Genomic DNA, 26,740 nt, shown 5'->3' with positions numbered 1-26,740 from the left:
ACACATATTATTAGACGCCTGTAAGAAAATGATCTAAAAGTACTCACACAAGATTCCTCTTTACCATCCCTTGAGCATTTAAGTTTCTAGTCCAACGGGGAAGACTTTAAACAAATGGATGCAGTGACATGTTATAGGGGCTACGATATAATTAAGTACCAGATTTAGAGGAAGTAGAAAGAATAGATTGTGTTATCCCCCTGGAGGGATGAGCATGAACAGGAGAAAAGGTTTCATTCCCCCTGAGTAATGGAAGAAGAATGGTACTTTCTGTTGCAGACAGATACCTGCCCACAGAGCTGAAGAGGCCATGGGGCATCTCAGACCCCATGTGTTTTGTGATTCCACTGAAAGGATTTCAATCCTGTCACACATAGCAACAGCCAGGAGCTTATTAGAAGGGAAAAACAAATGGTCAAAGGGAAACTCTCAAAGGAGAAAGGGAGAGAATAGGACCTCTCCCCGAGGACAAGGAAAGTTCATCACCTCCCCATCCTTCTGTTTTGCTGGGGGTCCCAGGGAAGTTTCCAGAGAGTCTGTCCTAGAACCAATTTTCACCTGACAGCAGAATTGCATCAAACTTCCAAGTCCCCACTGCAAACACAGGTACACTGTAATTACCCAAACAAAACTCCTGAGGGGCACATTTTACTATGATTTTGACATGATAAAGATCTAAGGGCCACTCTGGATCACCTTGGCCTAAGCTGGTCAGTTCTAATGGGAACTTGTTCTTACTGATCTTATGGTTGGTGGGCTTTGCCTCTAATTACCCTGTCTTCCTGAGTCCTGGAATCTGGTCTGTGTAAAGATCACAAAAGCCCGCCCCGCCCCCTTCAGGATGTCTCCTGTTCTTGGCAAGGAGGAGTCTTTGGGCCTGCATTTCTCCTGCAAGATAAGAGGGTGTTTGCTGAGGACAACCTATCCTGTAGACTTAAGCCAGGACAGGTCCAGACTGGCCTCAGGTAAATTGCTTTTTAAAAGAAAGCATATGAGAGGTCAGCACAGTAGGACTCATCTATAAAATTATCCACTTAACCTCGTGTTCTAACCACTCTTGTCTGTCTGCTACCATTGTTTTCCAGGTAGCAGACAGGGAGTTATTACAGGAAGAGGAAGCGACATACAGAAAATAATAAGGAACAACACAGTTTGGCTTCTTATCTACAAAGAATCATACAGTGAGGCATAATTTAGAATGACAAGGCATAATTTTTAGCTTATGAATTCCCAAATTTGATTTCTAAATCCAAAGGGCTTCATGTGCTTGTTCCACACTATTCATATAGTCTGATTATATTCACATAGTAGGTGCTGAACAAATATTTATTAATAAAGATAAAATGAATAGCATTTACTAAATATGTATATTCAAGAAACTTTACCAAGGCATATGCAAGATAAAAACAAGCAACAACTAAAAAAAAAACAATAATATAAATAGATGATTCTAAATCAAGATATAATATACAAGATAAAATAAATTGTTGTAATTCCAGATAGAAAATAACATAGAAGTCACCTTTGGAAATTAAAAATTTCCCCCATTAATCCACAGACCAATCTGTGTCCTCGGAGCAGTCTGTATCTATTATTTTAGTGCTTTGGTTTACAATGTTTTTCCTTCTCTGCCTTCTTAAATGTTTTAATTTCCATCTTTTAAATATCTAGATTTTTTTTTCTATCTCAAGAGAAGAAAGAGAACTCAAAGTGGTTAAACAGTAAAAACTAACAAATGCTGTTGTTGGTTACTGTTGGTGTCAACACAGGTTTGCTTGGGAAGGTTTAAAATTCCTGAGGGTGAGATAAAGACTCCATAGAATGTGATAATGAAGGAAACAGAGAAAGAAAACTGGCCACTTCCCCTGTCCCCAATGTGGGGATTAAAGCAGAGGAACTTCAATTAAACTGTAAAAGAATGTTCTCAAAAAAACATATGAAGAAATCTATCTGTGCAGTGGGCATGCAACCCATCCTATGTACTGCCCCCATTCATAGGCACAGGTGGCCTTCATTTTCTCCTAGCCTGCTGTTGCATAGAGCACATAAAAAATAAAATGTTTAAGTCCTCTCAATCGAGTCCCTACCACCACCCCACCAATTCATTCTCTAAGATCAGTAACAGTATGTTGGGGCTTTTGGAGAACTGTGGTTGAACAGTTACCAAGCACTTTAAGTATTTTGCCTAAAGGATTTTTTTTAATTGTCACAACTCTTAAAGTGAGTAAGTATTGAAAATCAAAACAATACACTGATTTCATTTTACGCCAGTCAGATGGCAGCCATCAAGAATAAAAACAATAATAAGTGCTGGAGAGGATGTGGAGAAAAAGGAACACTTTTACATTATTGGTGGAGTCATAAATTAATACAACTACTATGGAGTTTCCTTAAAAGAGTAGGCATGGAACCACCACATGACCCAGCTATACCACTTCTCAGTATTTATCCTAAAGAATTAAAGTAATCAAACTATTGCAATACTTTTATACCATGAAAGTATACTCAGCCTACTATTGCAATACTTTCATACAGAGCAGAATAATTCACAATAGGCAAACTATGGAACCAGCCTAAGTGACCATCAATAGATGAATGGATAAAGAAAATGTGGTATAAATACACAATGGAGTTTTATTCAGACATAAAGAAAAATGAAATTATGTCATTTGCAGGAAAATGGATGGAGCTTGAAAATATTATGTTAAGAAAAATAAGCCAAATTCAGAGACTCAAGCCTCTTATCTTTTCTCCTATATGGAAGCTAGGGAGGAAAAAAGAAAAGAAAGATCGTGGGCCAGGGTATGGGAGCATCTCATGAAAATTAAAGGGAGATCAGAGGAATAGAGGAAAGAGACCAGGGGGAGTGAGGAGAAGAAATGGGGAAATACTGGGGAACGATATTGACCAAAGTATATTGTTATAGTGTGTGCATGTATGAACATGTAACAACAAATCCCACCATTATGTATAACTATAATGCACCAATGAAAAATGTGGGAAAAAAAATAAAGTAGATGTTGTCTGCTCACTTTATCACTATAAACACATGTGGTTCGAAGAGCTGAAAACACACTCCCAAGAAAATTTAACAGTGACTAGAGTAGCTGATATCTGAGCCCAGCTCTGTCCCCATTCTCTCAAAGTACAACTCATATGTTATTTCTTCTAGAACTATCCTCTGAGGACACTAGCCCCTAATATCTTCTTCCTTCTTTGAATTCCTGTGATCAGTACCCCATACCCAAACATATACTGAACATCTAGACATTCATAGATCTACATCTTCAAGGGCTTGAGCCCTTAAATTATTTCCATAATAACCTCTCTCCCATTGATGAAACATCAGAATATCACATAATCAGCCATTTATTCCTAGTGATCTGGAGGAAGATGGGGGTACATTATTTTCTGACATGAAGCATATTTTCAGAGACCATTTTTACATGTCCTATCAGTATCAGCTATATTACTTGGTAATTTACATTATTTATATAGATTATAAATATTTTATATATACACATACACACACATTACCTATTTCACAGGCTTTATATGAAGGTTAAAACATATTATTCATGTAAATAAATGTCATAGACATTTCAGAATATGAAATATAGGTATATGATTATAATTCTAAAAAGAAATACTATATTTACATTTCTTATTTCCATCCAAATTTATCCTTGAGCTTGTCTGATAATTGAATCAACATCCCTGTCTCAAAATGTCAGTGCCCACATTTTAACTGGCCTACTAAAGAAAATGGTCTGGCTCTGGTTATAAAGAAAATGAGTAAATTCCACAATAGGAATCTTACATCAGAGTAGAGAACTTGGGAAATACTGTGGGGGCACTTGAGTAACTACCTATACACACTGTTAGGAACAAAGTAATATACCATCTCTGTAATGATATGATGACATGGATTAAACAAAATCAGAAGTCAACAAGGTTGTTTTCAAAGTGAACATGTTTTAATTTATTAAAAAGCTACAAAGAGCAAATTGACAAACTACAAATCATATGCCTTGATAATTGCGAAGTATTTTAAATTTGTCCATAAAAGCACTTAAATGGGTAGAAAATTATTAGCTCTGACTGTAATAAGCAATAAAATAGTTAGACTAATGTGGAGTAAAAATGTTTGAGGAGGAAAATATTCTTTTACAAACTCACTAAGAGACTAACTACTAGGAAGCCTCTTTTGCAAGCTGTGGCTGACACTAAATTAGGGATTCCCGGGAGACAATCCTTGGCTGATGAGAACAAAATTCCAGTCCTTCTTAGTTACAACAGTGCCTCCCTCAAATTTGAGTTAAAGTCATTGTCAGGAAACAGGCAGAACTGGTTTTCTGAAATCCTTTATCCTCTGTTGGTTGGTGGTAGGGGTAGGGGGGGTGCAGAAAGAACCCTCCCCTGGGGCTTGAAAGTGATTTTGAATTAGAGGTGTTGGCACTCTCTTCTTGCCTGTAGGTTACTAAGCAGCAGAATCCCAGATATCTCCAGTGTTGCCAGAGTCTGAGGATGGGACAGCAGTGAGAGAGCAAAGAGCCTCAGAGAGGGAGAAGAGAGAAAAACCCAATCTAGTTTCCTATGGGAGTTAGTGATGCACAGAAAAAATGCTAGGTCCCGTTCATTTAAGAAGCCCATAGATGTTAGTAGGAAACTCTAATCTAGGGGTCATGCTTGTAAGAGCTCTCCTATGGAATGAAGTGATATTATCACTTGGGTTTAGGGGTCCTGTGGCTTCCTAAACATGAGATGGCCCACAACAGGAAGCCATGGGGGGGGGGGGATTCGATGGCTCTGAACTTCATCTGCATCACCTTCAGAGGAAGAAATGGGCTTCAGCTGTACATGACAAGTGTGACTAGACAAGTGGATGTGGACCTTAACTGCAGGAGCCACACATTAGTCTTCCATGTACTGGAGTTTGCGGCAGGAAGGAATCTCAGAAACATGGTGAAAAAAAAGTGACATCCTTTTTCTATATTACCCATGCCCTTATCATCTGATAATAGCTTCAGGAGCAGCTAGCACACAGTGGTACATAGAATACTTGTATTTCTGCTATGTGTACAACTATTTATTTCATATGAATTGGTGTAAAGTTAGATCCCTTCTACCCCACCTTTATATAATTATATTTTCCATTATAATAGAGGAATTTTAGATTTATACTGGAAATATTTTATCTTGTTAATTTGAGCTCAATATCATAATTGTATAATAAGTTTAAAAGCTGATTCTGTCATCCAAAGTATTAGCTAGTAGCTAATTATGTAAAGGCGATACTTGTTCTATTTAACTATTTAACTGTAATATTTAACTTTAATTTTTCCCATGCACTCTAGAATACAAAATTAAGTTAACGCATTCTTTGTGTGAACCTGGAACTACAGTTCTGATAACAAAACTAACAAAGCACAAAAAGAAAAAATTATATATGTGATCGTAGATGCTAAGTAATAAAGTCCTAGCAAATCGAGTTTCAAAATGAATTCTCTCTTGGATGAAAGAATAAGTTGGTATTAGAAAATATATTAATTTATATGACATTACAGGAAAGAGATATTTTATGTGGACCATGGGAAAAACAATACAATTAAGCTGAGTACAGAAACTGGATGCAGAAGGTCATGCAGCCATTAGACTCCCTCCATACAGTTGAAGGGCATGGTAGTTTCACTAGCCTGGGAAGCATCAAGTGTGAACTTCAGCAGAACAACAGTTAGGTAAGTTATGAGTCTCCACAGGGTATTTTGGGATTAGATAATTAGCAAATATTAAGAGAGTAAATCCAAAAAGTAAGAATTGCACAAATGTCCATAGCATATTATCCAGTAAAATACAAAGAAATATGGAAACATTGCAATAATGATAATAATAAAATTATTTTTAGTCTAAGCAATAGAACAAAGTATAATATAGCCATGAGAAATGGTCAATACCATTAAAATAATATGGGTTAAGGGATCCTGTGGCTTCCTAAACATGAGATGGCCCACAATAGGAAGCCATTTATGACATAGAAAGGGTAAAAGCTCAACATGATATAAATTTAGAAAACAAACAGGATATTTAAATGTACGCATGTAGGTTCTCAGAATATTTACCAAAATTAACAAAATATTATCCATGGAGTGTGAGATTTTGAGTCTTTTTAAAATTATTTTACAACTTTTTAAAATACATGTTCATTTTTTTAAATTAAAGAGTTCCTACAACAATAAACTATTAGTCTATATATTCTTTAGCCTTTACAACAATCTTGTCATCACCTTTTTTGCCAAATAAAGATCATTTTAAATGGCTTGCCCCTATCTTATAAGTGTGAGTAGAGATTTAGAATTCACATTTAAATTCTCTTTATTGCAATGCTATGCCTCACATAAATGTATTTCTGCCTCACTATTCCGAGAAAGAAGAGAAGCCATTATTTCAAGTGTTCAAGAAAATTTCTAGGCAATTTAAGTGTTGTTGACAGACAGGTGATTTGGTAATCAAAATGCAAATAGCTGGATTAGAATTTCATCTTCTTTCCTTGCCAAGCTTCTGCTCAGAATGATAGCACTGGTGTGACAGCACAAAGTCATACTTTAAAAGCAGATTATATTATCTACATATGGAAAAAATCAATCTCAAAGTAATCACCAAAGCAATGATTATATAGTTATTAATATTTATCTCCAAGGTATTATGCTAAATAATTTGTGGAAGCTTGAAAGATATGGAAGACATAACTCTTCCTTTGCAGATTTTATAATATCATCTATATGAAAAAGAAAAGAAATAATAATGGTTTAAAACTAAAAATAAAAAATCTAGGACAAGGGAGGAAATTAATATGTAGTGTCTGCTGTTCAGTGGACACTAGTAAGCACATTATATATATATATATATAGAGAGAGCGCATCTCAGTCATCACAGAACATGATGAGTGCTGTGTCTGAGAAGGTAGGACTCCCAAAGAAGATGAATCTCTGGTGAATTTAATAAGTCATCTAGAAAGAACTTCTTTTTAATTGAGTCATTTTATTTGCCCCTAGTCATTTTCTTGGGGAAGGTAGTAGTAAAACTTTTTATTACCTGCTAAATTATGGATCACCAAACTTCCCCAAGAGTGAGTCACTGAGGTATTAAAAAATTTCCAAGATATTATTTGCTGTTGGAGAAGGATATGTTTTGGTTTCATGCTACTGGAATCTACTTGAAGTATTCTACTAGTTATTGAGGTTGCAGAAAGATTTATCAGAAGCCCCAATGAGGTTACCATGAGGCAAGAACCTGATCACTGACCCAGCTCAGAGCCATGGTTTAAAAACACCCAAGGCCATTGCATCATGGTAAGTCTTATAAGAACAGTTGGCTGAGCTTCTTTTAGATGACAGATAGAATTATAAAGTTCTAAAGTACACGCAGATCAATTACATCCAGAACACCCTGTAATAGCAAAAAAATCACCAACTGGAATGTACTGGGGAAACAGTTTACTATGCAGCTCCATGTGCAATGATAGAAAGCAATAGACGGCCTTCTTGGCTTTCTATTTGCTTGGCATGTGGGATCAGGGAAGACTGTATTTTACAGGGTATTTATCTAAGAATCTTGGGCAATGAGAGTGTGGATATAGAGGACCTCAAGATGGAGGCACTGACTTTCCTGCTAATATGGGCATGCTATGTGTAGAGCCATGTAAAAAAAAAAAGTTAAATAATGAGTAAATCAACAGTGACTGCATTTGAAATCCAGCTCTTTTTAATTTTTAGTGCTGAGATGATGGCTTAGAGAAGTTATATAGCTTGCCTAAGAAGTCATAGATATTCTGTTTGATACTAATATTCTACCCTGTACATAAGAAATACCACAAGACTTTTATGCATTTTTCAGGTAAAATTATACATCATGCAAAACTCAATAGATTATTACTCACTCATAGTAAGTTTTTAAAAAAAAACTTCATATGTTATCATGCAATTCTGGAAGAAAATAAAGCTAATATTTATTTTGTGAAAAGCTCAGTCATTTTATTTTATTTTCCACTGAATGTTAGGCACTAAATCCCCTGTGCCTGCTTGGATTTCCTTTTATTTAATAAAGAATTCTTGTCTCAATGAAAGGAAGTCATGAGATTTTCTTACATTAGTCACACTCAGAAAAGTAAAGCAACAGCCTTTAATACCTATTCTATAATTCATTCTAATAGAAATGATGATGAACTTGAGTTATTAAAAATCCAAAATAATCCAATTGTGCAATATAATACAAAAGTATAATATAATGAACAGACTCTAGTGACACTGTAATGATACAGTGGTGCTGTAACAGACCTATGTTCCCAAAGGTGCTATGGAGAGTGGTGAGTAAGTATTTGATACTAAACAAATTATTGTTGATTGATGAGTGGGCTTCTAAGTCCTGAGTTAACTATAGTATTTAGGGCAGTCCATGGAATTGTTGGAAAATCATAGAAAAGTTATAGAGATATAATTTTTAAAGTAACAAGCAAATGAGAAAAGTTTTATCTTCTAAATAGGAAGAAAGTTATGACTCTGCACTTATGATTTCTAACTCATGAAAGATTGATGTGCATAGAAAACTTAATAGAGGCATCGGTTTTTAATATTGTGCCAATTCCCTTATGGAACCTGGCCTAAAATAGGAATCACAATGAGCTGATATTTATTCAATAAACAGGTAATTAGATATGCCATACATTTGCTCATATTTATTAGCTTTCAGAAATGTTATACTGTATATAAAGCATAAGAAGAAAAATACAAATGACACCTCAGAATAACACACATATGGAAGAGAGAAGGAAAAAACATGGTGAAGAGCACAAGGTAGGAAACATTCAGAGGGATGGAATCTTCTAGATGGAACCCAGTATCCTCTGGCTTCCCCTTTTGCTATTTAAAAGTCATCTTGCAGTGTAATTGTCTTTCATTTGGCTATTCCTTACCTTGTTTCTCTAGCTTTTTACAGTTCTTTTTTATTTTTATTTTTTGGTATTCTTAATTAATTATGTGTGTAGATATAATTTTATTTTAGTTTATCCTAATTTACTTTCTTAAGACTTCTAGCTCTGAATACTAGGCAGTCTCTAATGTCCATCATTCTACTCATAGTATTCAGTGTGATCAGTCTTTGAATAACATCTACCTCACACCTCCCTTCAACCATCACAGCAGATGTCATAAAAGGAGAAGGGTTCATATTGGAAGTATCAATCGATGCACCTCTTGTCTAATGGAATGAATCCTCATGACATACATTATAGCAGATACACAGAGGTTTTGAAATCTTTATTTCAGCAGAAACACTGCCAGTGAGGACTGAAAAAATTTAAGACAAATGATATGAAAAGGATAGGACCTATCTTTGTTGGTTTGGGACATGAAGAAGTGGCCCACAAGCAAAGATGTCCAGTGGCCTGTGGACGCTGAGAGCACCCTTCAACTTAGGGTAGCATGAAAATTAGGAACTCTGTACTATAAGCATAAGGAACTGAATTCTCCCAGAAGTCTGAAGGAGCAAGAACCTAATTCTCCTTGGATTATACAGAAAAGAGCCCAGCCTGACAGCACCTTGACTTTCATCTGGTGATTATTTAACTGGATCTCTGACCTGCAGAACTAGAAGATCACAAATATTTGTTGTTTTACTTAGACACTACCTTTATGTAAGACACTACTTCTGTGGTAATTTCTTATAGCAGAAATAGAAAATTAATACAATATTAAACATACATATTTTTTTCTGTCTGGTAATTCTAATATCTGAAATTATTATCATTACACGTCCATATTTCTCTCATGTATTTGTTGGCTTTCTTGCATCTATTTTTTCTCACATTTTTAACTATTAAATGATTTCTTTAGTGGTTATAATTTTAACTATTATATGTATTTATTTATGTCCAGCCTGTTTCAAGGAAGAAAATATGAAACAACTTATTTGGAAAATATTAAATAAAATGATTAAAATAGAAAAAATAAAATAAATTATGTCTTTACAACTTTATTTTGGAAATGCTTTGAATTTAGGATCATAGTGCAAACAATGAGATTTGTGAGACCACATAGGAGGATTCTTTGAAATCTCAGCAAAGGCTAATTGCAGCTCCAAGCCCCAGGGGCAGAGTTGTTCCCCTCTAATCAATGACAAACTTTTAGATAAGTATATTTCCTGATGGATCTGTTCAGGGTAGGTTGCTTCTTGAAGACTATGCCCTTAGACTGTTGTCCATTTGGATCCTGACTTTTTGGTGGACTTTCTTTTATACAGTATGTGACTGGCCCTAGGATAGATCATGTATTCCAGACTTCCCATGTGTTCACCTCTCAGGGTTTCTTATTTCACTCCATCTTTATTCCCTTTGAATTCCTTAATTTCTTTTTCATTGCTAAATTCAGTTCAGCAAAGTATTTCAGAAAGTTTCTCATAGTCATGTTTTTAAAGTTTTTTTTTCATTTATCACCTGCTGAAAGGGAACCCTTAATGTAACTTTTTAAACCTATCCCAATTTATTTTCAAAAAGTGAAGTGATTCATTTTTTTGCCTCTACAACAGAGATTTCTTTAATTTCAGTGAAACTGTTAACAAAGTGATAGATTCTCCTCTCAACTTCCTAATGCATTTAACAGGTACCACTCTTAATGGTTCTGCTGTTTAAGAAAAAATAATTAGCACACCATCACAGGGAATATATATTATATTTTAAATATCTATTTTTCTGAAATGCATTAATAGCATCATATGAAGACTGACTTCCAGACAAAAACAGAACAAAATTATATCTTTTTTACAGTTTTATGAACCAAAGATCTACATTTCTTGGATGATTTTTAAGAGTCTTGATCTCTCCCCAATTAGAATGAGTAAACCTTCCTTGAGTTTCCATATCAGGGGAACACACTATGCTATAAATATTTGCTTAAATATCTTGTTTTTCCTACTATATTGTGAGCATTTTGAAAAGAGAAACCATATCTATTTTTCTTTATGGTTAGCTCAGAATTGGATACATAATAGGTGCTGAATAAATGTTAGACAAATGTAAACCATGAGTGAAGAGGTTCACTAAAAGCAAATTCCCTGGTAAGAAGTTTGTAACTATGTTGTCATATAATTTCAACTTGTATGTTTTTCCTGTTTGAGAAAAAAAAGTTTTTAAAAAATTTTATGTTAATTCCAGCATTGGGAAGGACATCTCTCAAAATGAATCTGCAGCCTAACAAGTGCTGCTCATCTTTCTTCATCTTCTTGTTTACTGATTCATGTTTCACAGACAATGAATGAGTGTTTGATTATAAAATAAAACTGTTTTTAAATAAAACTGAAACATTGTTAACAGAATGATGATAATGTCAGAAAAAAAAGAAAATTCTTAAAGTAAGAGAAGGAACATTGTCAGGAATAAATTGAAATAAATGTTTGCCAAAGCTGTGTTCTAAGTAATTTGCATTATTAAAGGAGTTCTGTGATTGTTCTTTATTCTGATATTTTTTTAAAAAATCAACATTCTGTTGCCAAGCAAAGAAACACATCCCAAGCAAAATTTGTGTTAGTTTACAATGAAGCATAGTACACAAGACATTTATTCAGCTTGCAAATCTTCTCACATGTTTTTTTAAAGCTTAGGTAGCTATATTTCATTCATACATGTTGACCTGAAATTATGTTTAAAATACCAGCTATTTGGTGGGACTGCAAATTGGTGCAAACACTCTGGAAATCAGTATGGAGATTCCTCAAAAAACCTGGAATGGAACCACCATTTGACCCTGTTATCCCACTTCTTGGCATATACCTAAAGGACTTAAAAGCAGCATACCTACAGTGACAAAGCTGCATCCGTGTTTACAGCAGATCAATTCACAATAACTAAGTTATGGAACCAACCTAGGTGTCATTCAACAGATGAATGGACAAAGAAAATGTGGTGTATATACACAATGGAATATTACTCAGCCATAAGGAATGAAATTATGGCATTTACCAGTAAATGAATGAAACCAGAGACTATCATGCTAAGTGAAATAATCTAGTTCCCCCAAACCAAAGGTCAAATATTCTCCCTGATATGTGGATGCTAGGGAACAATGGGCGAGGGAGGGAAGAATATAAGTTCATTGGGGGAATGATGGGAAGGGAGGGAGGATGGGAATAGGAAACACAGTAGAATTAATTGGACATAACTTTCCTATGTTCCTGTATGAATACACAACCAGTATAATTATGTACAACCACAAAAATGGTAAGTTATACTATGTGTATGTATAATATATCAAAATATATTCAGCTGTCACATTTACCTAAAAAGAAAAAACAAAATATTTTTTTAAATGTGAAGTAAAAATAATAAACCCTACTAAGCAAGAAATAAAATAATTAACTAAAGAAATGCAAATGATGAATAAGTATATATAAATGTTCAGTGTTACCAGTAATCAAAGAATGTGAATCAAAGAAAAAAAACAGAAGAAATATATACTGTGATTAGAGGTTAGCAAAGCAAATATGATAACACACTGGTAGTAGAAGCTTGATCTTGCATTCTTTCCTCAAGAAAATCTGTCAGTTGCAATGAAACTTTTTACTTTTATAGTGTTTTAATTGCACTTTAAGAGTCTTCCCAAAGAAAATACATCCATAATTGTTTTTTTAAATAGTTAAAAAAATATGAATAATCTTTAAAAATACCATTATTTCTTTTATTTTATACTAACTCTTACAGAGAAATCTCTCACCTTAAAACTTTAATAAATATAGTTAATACAATGAAGACCTAATCTTCACCTCTTTCCTTTACTCAACCTCCTACATCCTAAAGGATATATAGATCCATTTCCCCTCTGATACTTCAGAAGCAAAATATGGAAACCAAACTCATATTCTCTAATAAAACTGTTTATGTCCTCATATTTATCAGTTTTAAAATTTCCCTTTTCTATAGAAAAAAAACTTAAAACCACTGCTCTCTCTTTTCTTTTATGTCTTTTACCTAATCTGACATAAATAATGTAATATTTTTTTAATTCTTCTGGTAACTAGCATTTCACATCTCCCTCTATTTCAACTGCTTCTCCTGGGATTCTAAGCATGGCAGGGCTAGGTAAGTCTGGTATTTCACTGCTACTTTTTTTTTCAACAGGTTACTCCCATCAGGTTGTGGATTCTCTCACTCATCTATGATAGTACAAAATCTAGCTCAGCATTTTTCAGGTATAACGTTAGAGACGAGGGGGACCAGTTACCAAGTTGAAAGGATCCCTGCATCTATCTCCTCCAGCACAATCTTCCTTATATTTTCCTCAAACATGCATCATTCCCTCTAGCACAGTTTATGTCTCTGTCCCCTTTCATGCTTTTGTTAGCAGTCATCATACCATGAAGAATTCCCCTTCATTCTCTCCATTCAAAGCCTTTCTTTCTCCCAATACAGCACTTAACTAGGTAGTTACATAGTTGTAGAAAACAAAAACTGGAGTCTTAGATCTAAAATAACTGTGTCACTTACCAGTTATATAACCTAACAAACTTGAGGGACCTCAGGTTTCTCATTTCAGTACAGGACTAATAAAAATAAAATAATAATAATTTTACTACATAGAATTGCTGGAGGATTGAATGATAGTATATAAAGTGCCTAAATTATATTAACATTAAGTAGCTATAACATATTATTACTGTTATTTTTCTTATTAATAATTTCTTGATGGGTTCCCATTGTTCCAGCCCACATTGGATTCTGGATTCTTATAACAATTCAGTGATACCGAGTGCTGCACTATACAACCTAGTTTGTTTCCTAATGCTTTGTAGGTTGACATGGTGATTTCTTTGTATGACTATTAATAGAGAGAACACACATAATCCATCATGCACCTTTACTATCTTTTAAAAATTGAGAAAGGTTACAAAAATTTAAGAAAACAATGCCATCGAGTGTTTATCATGGACCAGAATATTTTGGGGTTCTTAGCAACTAGAAATATGTTTGAATATTCCATTACATTCAGTTTTGCCACGGATTTTGATTTCTTAAAATAACCAGGTACATGTGCATAAGTAAATATCTTACCTTAGGCTTGTTCTGAATTGGGCTTCAGAAATGGTCCAAAGTGGATATCTATAAATCAATAATTATGAAATTATAGTTAGTTAAGTTGAACATTAAAATGTTTATACTTTTAGTGAAAATTTTAATAGATAATACAAAGGAAAAGTTGTATCTTAAACCCCTAGAAGTTTTAATTACAATAAGATTTCAACATATTCATAAATTATATTTAGAATATCAGTAAATACATTTAAGCTAAGGTGGTCTGACCTTTGAAAAATGGTTTTATTAAACTATCATCTTATTCAGCATTATTGACTTCTATTAAAAATTAATTTTCAAATTCAACTATAATACTATCATTGTCCCATTTGATGATATAGAACATTAAGAACACTTGGTTGGAGCTAGTCACATGCCAAAAAATACAACTCCAAGAATTAATAATTTCCTGTTACAAGTCAAACATCACATCCAAATAGTATACTAAAATATTTATTCTCACAAGATGAATAATAAAAATTAATAGAAGGAAAAGAATAGAAAGAGAGTGTTAGATTTCCAAATCTCAGTAACTTTGAAAATTTTTATTGCTGTTCTCTCTTTTTTTGGTGGGGGCAGGGGTTACTGGGGATTGAACTCAGGTGCACTCAACCATTGAGCCATGTCCCCATTTTACTTAGTGACAGGGTCTCACTAAATTGCTTAGAGCCTCACTTTTGCTGAGGCTGGCTTTGAACTTGTTATCTTCCTGCGTCAGCCTCCTGAGCTGCTGGGATTACAAGTGTGCACCACTGCACCAGCTTTACTGTTATTCTTATGGAAAGATTCTTTACTTCTGAGAAAATGTAAAATCAGATGCAGAAACCAAAATATAAACAAGCATTAAATAAATCAATAAGGATCCATTTTGGTTGTAATAGAGAACAATTGAGAAGACACAGTGTACACAGAGACAATTCCATTTAGGGCCTTTGATGCTGCCATATGCACCTAATGATATTGCTTTTGATTTCCTTTATTCTTATACTTCACTTTAGTGACTCATCTCGACCCAGACAGTGGTTAGAAGAAAACTGGTGAAAAATCAAATTTTGTGGAAGATAGAAATAATAATGGTTTACCCTTCTTTTAGCCCATATAATAACAAAATTAAAATCACATTTTCATTTGTTCCTAATACCTGGGGGAAAATATTTGTTTCATATCATTAATGAAAAAAGAGAAGAAAGTTCACTGAGGGACCGGGACCAGGTTCAATAGCCCAGCTGGGACAGAAACTTAATTTCTTTATTTTGATTGATCAGGACAAATGTCTAGTAGGACAGACACTCAGGTGTGAGACTATAACACTGTGTGTCTTTGGGTGCTGACGCAGCATCTCTCTACTTCTCTATCTCATCTGAGGTCTTTTGTCCCAGAGGTATGGTTATGGGTTTACTTGTTAACAGCACTTTACCTGTCAGTGTAAATATGACTTGGAGGATTGATAAAGTAACCGTTTATAGCCCAAGATTTGACTTCTCCCTTTGCTGATATCTTATATCTTAAGGGTCCTGAATGTTTTTCACATTTGATTCATTTTCATATTTGGATCCCATTTTTAATTGGTTATGGATGACATAAATCTTGTTAATGGAGGTAACCTTGCTAGTGAACATGGATTGCTTTCTAATGTAAGGCAGAGCCTGACTCATAATGAACAACCCCATCTTCATGAAGAAAAGAGACTCCTATCATCTTGATGTAAAGTCCTTAAAAAAAAAAAAAAAACTGAACCTCTTGTGATTAGTCACTCCTGGAACCACATTATGCCTTTCTACTCAATGAGTCCTGAACCTCTAATCCAAAACAAGAAGTTTGAATAGAGTGCCTTGCTGTCTTCTACACAGTCTCCTCTTTGGATTCATGTAATTTTGAGATGAACCTTGAAGCAAGACTTGGTCATATTTTTTTTTCTTAAAAAAAGGGCATTCTACAAAAATATAAGATAGGAAGGTCTGAGAAATTCTTTCAAATCTTGTTTTATATGATGGATATTCTAAAACTATATTGTAGCTTCCTACAGTGTTGGAAACTAGACAAACTTTTGCCTGATTTTCCAGATCTTTTGTCTCACTTATTCCCAATCCCTAATAGTCTGAAACTTCAAAACCCAGTCATTCAAATGATTATCTTTTTTCCAATGCCTGTTGTACTGATCCAACTGTGAGATATGTAGCTTCCCTTGGTCATCTTGACCAACTCTGATACCTTTCTACAATTTTCTCCAAACCATGGTTTTGTCTTAGTTGTACTCATTATACATAAATACTTCCCAGGGGCTTCTAATTCCTTCCAATCCTGGCATACTTGAATATGCTGTTTGTTTTACTTTGTTATTGTTTGTTTGTTTAAGTGAGTAGTGCTGCTGGTATAATAAAGGCATAAGGTATTCCTTCTGTATTCCTTTATTGATCAGCTATGTTCCCCAAAGCCATAACTTTTAAGTGGGATAGGACCACTTAAATTAGGTAATGGAGGAAGAAAATAAATAACAAACCTTAAAAGACTTAGTTTGATTAGGTTGTAATTAATTATTTGTAATTAAGGTCCAATCCCTGGTCATTGATTGTTTAGTACCTTTAGAATAAGAAATAAAAATAAGATTACACTTTGGTGTAAAGACTTTTCAGGAAAAAGATAAGTAGTCCAGAGATCTTAGGAATTCAGACTAGATTCCAAGCTCAAACTCTGAACATTTATTTCAGAACTATACCTGCTCTGGGGAGATTTAGACTTTTAGCCTGAAAGATTCCATCTAACAATGGCAGGAGCAGAAACCACAACTGGACTGCTTTGAACAGTGCTTATCTGTGAAAAAGCTTTCATAATCTAGCCAAATGGATCCTATTGTACTTTGATCTTACCTGCACTTTGATATGCAAGCACAAAGTAGAAATAGCACTTTTTATATTCAATTTCTTCTTTTAAAAAAAGATTTAAACTTTTGCTTTTGCTTTTATGTAACTCTGGGGAATTTCTATATTGAATCTCAAAGTATTTCTTAACTGCTTCATAGTCAATAACAGGAAAACTTCCCTTTCATGCCTTGACTCTAAGAAAGCACATTTAAAAGAATGTCTTAAGTGACAGCAAATGTCTTAAAGGGTGTACTTGTAATTGAGGTCCAATCCCTGGTCATTGTTAGTTTTGGACCTTGGAAAACCTAATCAAACTAAGTCTCTTAAGGTTTGTTATTTATTTTCTTCCTCCATACCTAATTATTCCTTTAGGTATAGCTACACATCCAAGTGACAACAGATGATTAGCTTTTAAATTATGTTTCCTTGGTAGAACTTTTCTAAGCAGCAGGTGAAAAAAAAAAGTTGAGGAAGGTTAAATTCTTACTTGTTTGGAAGTAGCACACAAAGGAATTGTTAAGTAACCCCATGCCCCACATCACTCCTTGGGGGTGGGAAACAACAGATGAGGAATTGACAAAAAGTCTTTTTGAAGGATAATTTAAAGAAATTTGACATATTTTACTTAAGAAAGTCATTATTTACTTTTTTTATTTCTTTCCTACCTTTTCACTTAAAGCATGTTATGATTTCTTTTTGATATACCCAAATTGCCAGCATCACTACTTTTGAACTTTGAGTCCATTACTTAGCAAAAAGAGGGGTATTTTAACATAAACATGGCAATAGCAGAATAGTTAACCTGATATCTGAGATGGCTAGTAGGTCACTAATAGGTGAGTAACATATACAATATGAATACACTGAGTAAATAAAATGATTCACACCCTAGGCAGGACAGAACAGGATGGATGATATGAGATTTTATCATGCTGCTCAAAAGAGTGCATGATTTAAAATTTAGATATGGTTTATTTCTAGAATTTGCCATTTAGTATTTTTGAGCCACGGATGACTGAGAGTAACTAAATGCGTGGAAAATGAACACCAGATAAGGGGGAACCACTGTATATGGAACATCAGCCCCTTCCCTGACTTTGAGTCCAAAGATAAGTTTATTAATACAAAGACAAAATTTTTATTTATTTAAAAATTTTAAGACTGAATTGATAGGAGTTGGTCAATTATGTATTTCTATATAAAAATGAAAAATGTAGAATTAAATGTACTCTGAGAGCCCTCTGGGGTGGACTAGATGTATGGATGTGTTACTGCTAGAGATCTGGAAATAGAGTCTGGAGTAAGAAGGAAAGTGATTTTTTTTAAAGTGACATATGGCAGAGAAGTTTAAAATATGTACCTGAAGTTAAGACAAAGATCAAGGCTAAACTTATGAGTTGTATGCCACCTCTTCACAAAGGTGTGAGAGTTAGTGGCAGGAGAATTATGGAACATACGTGGGAGGAATCTAGGACTGGGAGAGGTGGGAACAACAAGATAGGCAAAAAAAGAAATAGCAGTATAAAAAGTGTGATCAGAGAATGGATATTACAATTTAAAACTAGGGTCAATGAAGCCAAAAGCAAACAAAAAAATCTTTACAATTATTAGAGTTATACATAGTGGTTAGGTCCATTTTGACAGAATCACACATGTAAGGTTGATTTCAATCCCCTATTTCAGAGAGTTCCAGGAAGACAAGAGCTGTGCAGAAATTACTGCAGTTGGAAATGTAAGAGTAACTTGTGACCTTGTGAAGTCAGTCTCTCCAAAGAGTAAAGTTGGGGGAAGTGGAGAGTTAAAGATGTGAAAATAGCGTGAAGACTGTTTCTTAGCTATACCTAATACTTAGGAGAAGGCAAGGGATTCATTTCCTCCCTTCTTCCTCCTGATTCTCCTTCCCTAAACTGGTCTTTCTTTTATTCCTTTATTTTTAATTTTTTATTGGTACTTTACACATATACATAAAAATGAAATTCTCTTGGATATACTTATATATACATATACCAGGATTTTATTAAATTCATTCCATATTTCCTCCCCTTTTCCATTCTTTCTCTTCTCATGCTCTACCTTCTATTCCACTGAACTTCCCTATATATTTATGATATCCAATCCCCCTTACTACCACCTTTTTCCCCTACTTTCACTCTAGCTTCCACATAAAACATTTGACCTTTGATCTTCTGAGTCTAACTTATTTCACTTAGCATGATCTCCATTTCCATCCACTTATTGAGAAATGCTATTATTTCATTCTCCTTCATGGCTCAGTAAAACTCCATTGTGCATGTATCCTACATTTTCTTGATCCATTCATCTGTTGACCAGCATCTGGGCTAATTCCATAATTTGGCTGATTGTGAATTGTGCTGTTCTAACATTGAAGTAACTGTATTGCAATAGTTTGCCCATTTTAGTTCTTTCGGATAAATACCAAGAAGTGTGATCACTGGGTCATATGGTAGTTCCATTCTAGTTTTTTGAGTATTCTCCACACTGGTTTCAGAGTACTTGTAAAACAACAACATTAACAAAAAATAAGAAAACAAAAAAAAAACATTTTAAAGAAAAGAGGTTCTCCAGAGTGTCCGCTGCTTCAGAGAGTTCCAGGAAAATGAGAGCCATGCAGAAATCACTGCACCTGGCAATGAGTGACTTGTGACCTTGTACTGTCAGTGTCTCCAAAGAGTAAATGGAGGGGGAGTTAAACATGTGGAAATAGTGTGAGGACTAAGAATCATTTTTTTCCTGTTTATTTTTAAGAATGGAAACTCACTGAACATATTTAAAGTTGAGAAAGTAACCAGGGAGAAAGAAGCAGTTTAAAATATAAAATTATGATTTGACTAACTGACCTCACAGGATTGCACAGAAGATTCATAAATCCTAAGTCATAAATCAAGAGTGGTTACAAATAAAATCCTGTCCTAATTATCTCTTAAAACCAAAATCAAACAAACAAAAAACCTTTGAGATATAATTTGCACACTATTAAATTTGTCCATTTTAAATGTATCACTCCATGAATTTTAGTATATTTATAGAGGTTTTACTGCTAGCTTATGTGTCTAGTATTTACTGCTAGCTTATGTGTCTAGTAATCAAAATAAGTATAAGAACTTTTGGTCTTCTGTGTCTTGGAAGGTTCTAAGAACTTCATACTCAATTTGAGCCCCAAATGCACATTGGCTGGTAGAACAAATAAATACAATTTAAGGCTTACATTCAATATAAGAGAATAAAAATTTAGAACAGAGGAGTAATAGAAAAATATCATGGGTATTGACCATAGTAAAATTACAACAGATAATGTGGAATGAGGCAAATGCTGTAAATAGTTGCTTTTGTCATGTTTACAATAGGTAATTAATAAGCCAAACTGTATGAATCAAAAAACTTTTGTTTCATAACATTTAGAATCTTACAGTTGACTCATGAGGTAACTGTGCTGTAACACACAATTGATAGTACATTTTTACCTCATATAGATCTCTACGGTTTGTTTTGGTTTGTTTGCTTATTTGTTATTATCAATGCTGCCCAGAGCAGTTTTTCCCCATTTCAAGAAACCATTGTCTCAGTTCTTTGTAAGTGTTGTAGATCTTGAGCTACAATAAATATACAAATATCAAAATTTATCATGTAATTCTCTTTTCGACTTTTTGAAACTCATGAATTTATATATTTGCACATTGCAGTTTCGGAATGCTTATTGTCAGACCTAAAGCATGCTCATGCTTTACCTGTGATTAGGAAAAACATTTTTCAAATAAAGCAAAAAGTAAACAGAACAAAAATAAAGATGAATCACAGTTTATTCACAATATACCTATATATATATTACCTCACATCAGGATATCAGACTCAGATATATAAAAGAGAGGGGAAAGGGGAAAATAGGTAGGAGAGAGAGAGAGAGAGAGAGAGAGAGAGAGAGAGAGAGAGAGAGATATTTCATACACAAAAGTATGATGGAGGTAAGAATTATTGAGCTAACGACAAACTACCCAAGATTCTAGGCCTCTAGGTAATTATACTTCATATTTTTAAATTTTCTCCAAATTGATATCTGCAGAAGAAAATGTACCCAAAGAAACAACCATGATATTAAAAACACATTTAATTGCACTATTGAATCTAAGTTGCTTTTTCTTCAAGTACAGTATCTAAAGTTATTTTAAGAATTTCTCCCCTATACAATGAATTTAAGAAATAACCACTTTCTTATTAACTATGAGAAATAGTTCTTCAGACTTTAATTTCTCTCTCAAAGATTTTAGTAAAATTTGATTTAATAAAAAGTCTAGAGAAGGGTAAAACAAACTAAAAAAGAAAAATAAAAGCAAAATTTAAAAGTTCTCTTATATGAAAAAATTCAACAACAAATAAATTACATATTGAAATGAGAGTTAAATGTGTGATTTCTGTAGATATTCATAAAATCAAGTTGATTGAGGAGGAATGGAAAAAATTTTCAAAATACAGACATGATTACAGTGGGTTTGTTAAATTTTCACAAAGTTTGACAGTCACCATTAGTTTGTATTTGTCTCCTCTATTGAAGAGGACAATCAGCATCTCAAATGCATTTTCTATAATCATGTCATTATACATTTTCTGTATATTTGCACACTTCCCTTTTGTGGAACTCCAGAACAACTGACAGATCCGTTATTTTCCATCAATAAAACATTTAAGAATGAATTCTAGTCTTTGGAATTCTCCTCGGACACTTTAATCATTAATGCCTTCCTTCCAGTGCCATTTCAACCATAGAAAACCCATTCTGCTTGGGAACTTTTCAAGGAATGTTTTCAGAGACAAGGCTTTTTCCATCACCAGTCCTCACATATAAATACTATTTTGTAAAAAATTCTCCAGTGTCCCATTTGTTTTGACTCCATCTCTCTTCCCTGATCAACTCATCCTACCTACGTCGGCCATGTTTTCTTACCTTTCAATTTCCTTGATCATAGTTTTATGTTTTTGTTCATGACAGCCTTCCTGTCTTCTGCAAACCAGTGTCAACTACTGATGTTCATGCTAGTCCATGCCTCTTTTCTGAGATGGAGAGACATAAACCTTCAACTACTGGTCATTTTTACTTGGATGATCCACAGAGAAATCGAATTTAACCAGCCTTAAACTAAATTCATTAAATCTCCTTTTCTGCTCCCCCAAATTCCTCCTCATTATGTATCCTCTCACCATTTTTTCATCCTGTTTCCCAAAAAAGAGAAAACTGAGCACTTTCCCCATTCCTCCTTCATTCTCACCTCGTACTTTAAACAACCAAGTTCTATTAATTTTTAAAATTTATTCAAACATGTCTCAAATCACCTAATTCCCCCACAGCAATCATATTTCTTCTGTAAAAGCTTATGTCTTATAATCTTTCCCAGCTCAAATCTATGATCTTCGTATAAGGCAGAGTGACCTTTTAAAATGGTTATCCTTGTTGTTTCATTTTCCTTTTCAAATCTTAATGGCTTCCCTGTCTTTCATTTATTCACTGAACTCTTGGTTTATTTACAGAATATACACCATGATAGGCATTTTGCTGAATGTTCAGGCTATAGTGGCTTCAAGATATTATGAAGTAAGATACTGTTTCTTTCCTGAAGTAAGACATTAGTTCTTTAGTCAATCCAGAATCCAGATTTATGGCATCAGAACTCTTCTATGGTTATGTGGTTTATTTGCCCTTTTTGAATGTTAGTGAGATGACTTAGAATTTTTCATCTCAAATGGGGCATTGATATCTCTTTCCTGTTGTGTTTCTTCTTCCCCTCTCAATCCTTTCCAGACCGAGCCTGGACCTCTTTTCTCTTAAGTTTAATACTGAATATTTGAATGTCTCAGCTAGTTTGCATTCTCCAATAAAGCCTCAAGAAGTTGCTTCTAATTAAATTTCCACCAGGATCTCTCCTTCCCCTACAAACATTGTTTTGGGTTGGATCTGATTTATCCTGGTTTGATCTCTGAAGTGTTAAGTTCTCTTACCAAGGGGTTATGGATTTATTTTATCATTTCACAAATATTTGTTGATTTATGTTGATAATGCTCTTGTGCTCTAAACTATGTTCCCATTGGTTTAATAATAATTTTAATAATTTTTTTTGCATGCTGGGTTTTATACCCAGGGCCTTGCACATGCTAGGTATGTACTCTATCACTGAACTACAGCCCCAGACCTAATCAAAACTTAATTATATCATCAATTTTTTTAATCTCAAAATATAAAGCTTTGTTTTTTAGCTTTTATTCTGCTCATTTTCTTTACAGTATATACCACTATTGCTGAGTCTTTCCTTTTTAAAAGCTTCTTTTTCTTTGATTTTTATGGTACAGCACTATATTGGGCATTCTGTTAACTGCCTTTTCTGTATTTCATTGGCTTCTGTTTTTCCCAAGGTTCAATAAAAATCAGTATTCATTAACCAAAATTATGACCATGGCTCTCTTTTCTTTTTTTCTGAAAGTAATTGAGTTCTCTCCAATAATGTCAAAGTGTTTACGATCGTTTCAAGCTCTCACTCTCTCTTTCTCCCTCTTTCTCTCTTCAGTTCCAGAACCACTGCTGCTCAGTTCCTGAATTTTCCAAAGTGGCTGAAGTCTGAAGCCTTGCTCCTGCATCAGTCCTCTCCATGGCTTCCTTCTTTTTCCATGGACTATATTTCTGTTAATATTAGGGACAGTATGTAACTTGCATTTTCCTATGGCACATGGTAACATGACTTAGAATGCATTACCCCCTTCTTCCCCACGTACTTAAGCTTGAAACATTAGTGTATTTCACTTCCATCTCTATTTGGAAAAGTAACTGTATGTAAGGTGGACATTTTAATGGAGTCTATATCCTGTTTCGTCTCAATGTCCCCACTCTAATGAAGTCCTTCATTCTATTGCTTAGACAATCACAACTTTCTGACTAGTCTCCTTTTTCACTTTATCCTACACACTGATTCCAAATGAATATTCCTATATCACAGGCATGATCATCTCAGTGGCCTGTTCAGATATATTCATTGACTTTCCACCATCAGTTAAATATTAATTTTCAGCTTGTCTAAGTAAAGAATGAAACTCATCCCTTTTGGTGAGTCTGAATATTCAATTAAAAACTTTGGATTAGTACTTGATTGAAGATCTGGCAAAAATCCTACAGAAATAGGGATAAAGCTAATCTTCCAAATACATAGCACTTGAATAAGTATAACATACTTTCCTTATATTTCACCTCTACCTTAGTGCAAATTACAGAATAGATTTTAGTTACTTATTTTCTGGCTATAAATTTCTCATATTGCATTTAAGATTCCCACTGTAGGTATCTAATAGAATTTATCTATCATATAGTGAACAAAGCACAGTATTTGATAATAGACAAGTGAATGTGATTGCTTCAATCAAAGAAAATAGATATTCCCATTGCTTTTTATTTATAAAAATAACATTAAAACATAATTGAAGAAAGTTTGGGAACAAATTAATTTGGAATCACAGTTTACAAGTCTACATAGCATCTACATTATATTATTTTGCAGATATTATACCTAGGCAGTGCTATAGGCAGCCCGTAGACTGCAGTGGCCCATCCTGCCTGTGAACTCTGCTGCTCAGGTACACACAAAAGCAACAAGATAAATATTTCTCACCTATTAATGATTTTATTCACTAATCCTGAATTGAGGATTCAGCTGTCTAAGCTATAACATATCCTTCATAAGCATATAGTTATCCATATCTAGCAGAATATTTGCAAGAACATTACAAAAAAGTAAATAACTCTACACACTTACTTTATCTTAATTGAAAATTAAGCTTCTCAGAAAATTATTTTATAATCGAGGTGAAAATATGTTTCTATTCACACTGTTCAAGAAAAGACTGCAGGTTGATAGGCTGATGGAAAGAGGAATATTCTGGTTTTTGAGTCTGGAGATGTGATTTTAATCCAGATTCTAATATGTTCTGACAGTTATTCTGAGTAATTTAATAAGCTTTCAGGGCCTCATTTTTTTTTTAACTACAGTATAATGAGATTAATTTCTGATGTGATTTCTTATTAGAATAGCAGGTGTCTAAGAATTCCATGACATCCTCCTGTTGGATTCTCTCTAGGTTTTCCTTAGAACTGGTTTCTCTACTACATGCACAGACTATTTTATCAACAAATGAAAATGCACTCGAGTTTCGAATTTAATAAGCAAAGCAAGTCTCAACTTCTGGGATTGGAAAACAATTCATTAACATCTAAACCCTAATAAGAAAATTTCCACACCATTAGTTTCATAATGCACCTGCCCCTGACTATTTAACTGTCACTAGTAAAATTTAAGTGCTTCATATTTCATATTTATTATTTTGCATATAGCATGTGCTTTCGATTATCCAATATAGCAGACATAATAGAAAAAAACATTTATCAAGTCAGACCAGTCTCAGTTTCCTATACAATGTATAAATATTTCCTCTTTACGAACACATTTTAGTAATATTTGCAATTGTATTTCATTAATTATATGTTATCTTTTAAGTTTTCTGTACTCCTTATGATGCAACTAGACTCTAAAATTCCAATCTGAACCTGATATGCAAATTAGTGTTAACTATATAAACCACCTTTAAAAAATTTTTTCATGGCTTCAGTCCTCAAGGCACTGAAGAAATATGTACATATGTATACATTGTTAATAAAATCTAATGTCTGTGTTTATGAAAATTTTAGGTAGGAATTTTCTTGATTCACTTTTATATTCTCTAAGTGGAAATTTCATTCTTCTCAATTTCATTTTATTTCCAGTCCCAGATAATAGCATACCCAAATTGGCTCTTTAGAAAAGACTCAAAAGGATTTTAATTACTTCCTCTGAAAATGTTCTAAATGAAACACTGGGCCTGAGGGTTATTCTTTTCCAGATGACTGATTAGGTGAATCTTCCCCTCCATAATCACCTGGGTATTGGAGACTGCCAATTTAACCTCTAAAAGACCCTATTTTCACGTAACAGTGGCATCTTTCAAAGTGCTAATGAAATTTGAATGCTTCAGAAGCAAGAATTTGAGAATATTTACTGAACCTCAAGGTTTGGCAAAACTTAGGCTATGAGGTTCCTCCAAACTCGATAGTTTGTAATTTTGGCCTCACTACCTGTCAAAGATGCACTGTGACAGAGCGAAGAACAACCTAGCAGATTCCTCTTCTTACTTCTCTGCAATATAGTCCAAATGTTCTTCTTTCAACAATGTATAGTTTTCTTAATAATTTGAAAGTGATATTGATACACATCTAGCTAGGATAGTGGGCTAAGGATTAAACTCTTTCTAGAGGTGTAGTCCTAAAAACAATTTATTACTGCCTTAAAAATATCTAGGTGGGGCTAGGGCTGTCGCTCAGTGGCAGACCACTTGCCTAGCATGTGTCAGGCACTGGATTTGATCCTTAGAACCACATAAAAATGAAACAAATAAAATAAAGACATGCTGTCCATCTATAACCACATTTTTTTAAAAAATTTCTAAGTCGTATAGTACCAGAACCAGAATAAAAAAAAAAAATAAGGTGCAAAATTTAAGAGAACACCAAAAAAATCAGTAAAAAAATAAATAATATTTTAATGTGATATTCTAAAACAATGTTTTAGAATGAAATGAAAAAAAAAACTGTGATGTACAAAATATAAATATCTTAAATACAGTTTTTAATCATTATACCAAGTTCAACAAGACCTCACACTTCCTGTTGTTTCTTCTTCCATTG

At 33.9% G+C, this 26,740-nt stretch overlaps 1 protein-coding gene across 1 annotated transcript in view; it reads right to left on the bottom strand.

Moving 5' to 3' along the window:
• The window catches only part of CNTN1 (contactin 1), a 353,521-nt gene that overhangs the window by 258,587 nt on the left and 68,194 nt on the right, over positions 1-26,740 (bottom strand). Inside the window, exon 2 of the mRNA XM_081311864.1 lies at positions 14,093-14,140. The gene's annotated coding sequence lies outside the window, so the exon portion shown is untranslated. The remainder of the gene's footprint in view (positions 1-14,092; positions 14,141-26,740) is intronic.

This window comes from Spermophilus citellus, assembly GCF_964194105.1.
Source record: "Spermophilus citellus genome assembly, chromosome: 10".
NCBI classification, from domain to species: Eukaryota; Metazoa; Chordata; class Mammalia; order Rodentia; family Sciuridae; genus Spermophilus; species Spermophilus citellus.
This window is presented reverse-complemented; position numbering and strand designations above follow the sequence as displayed.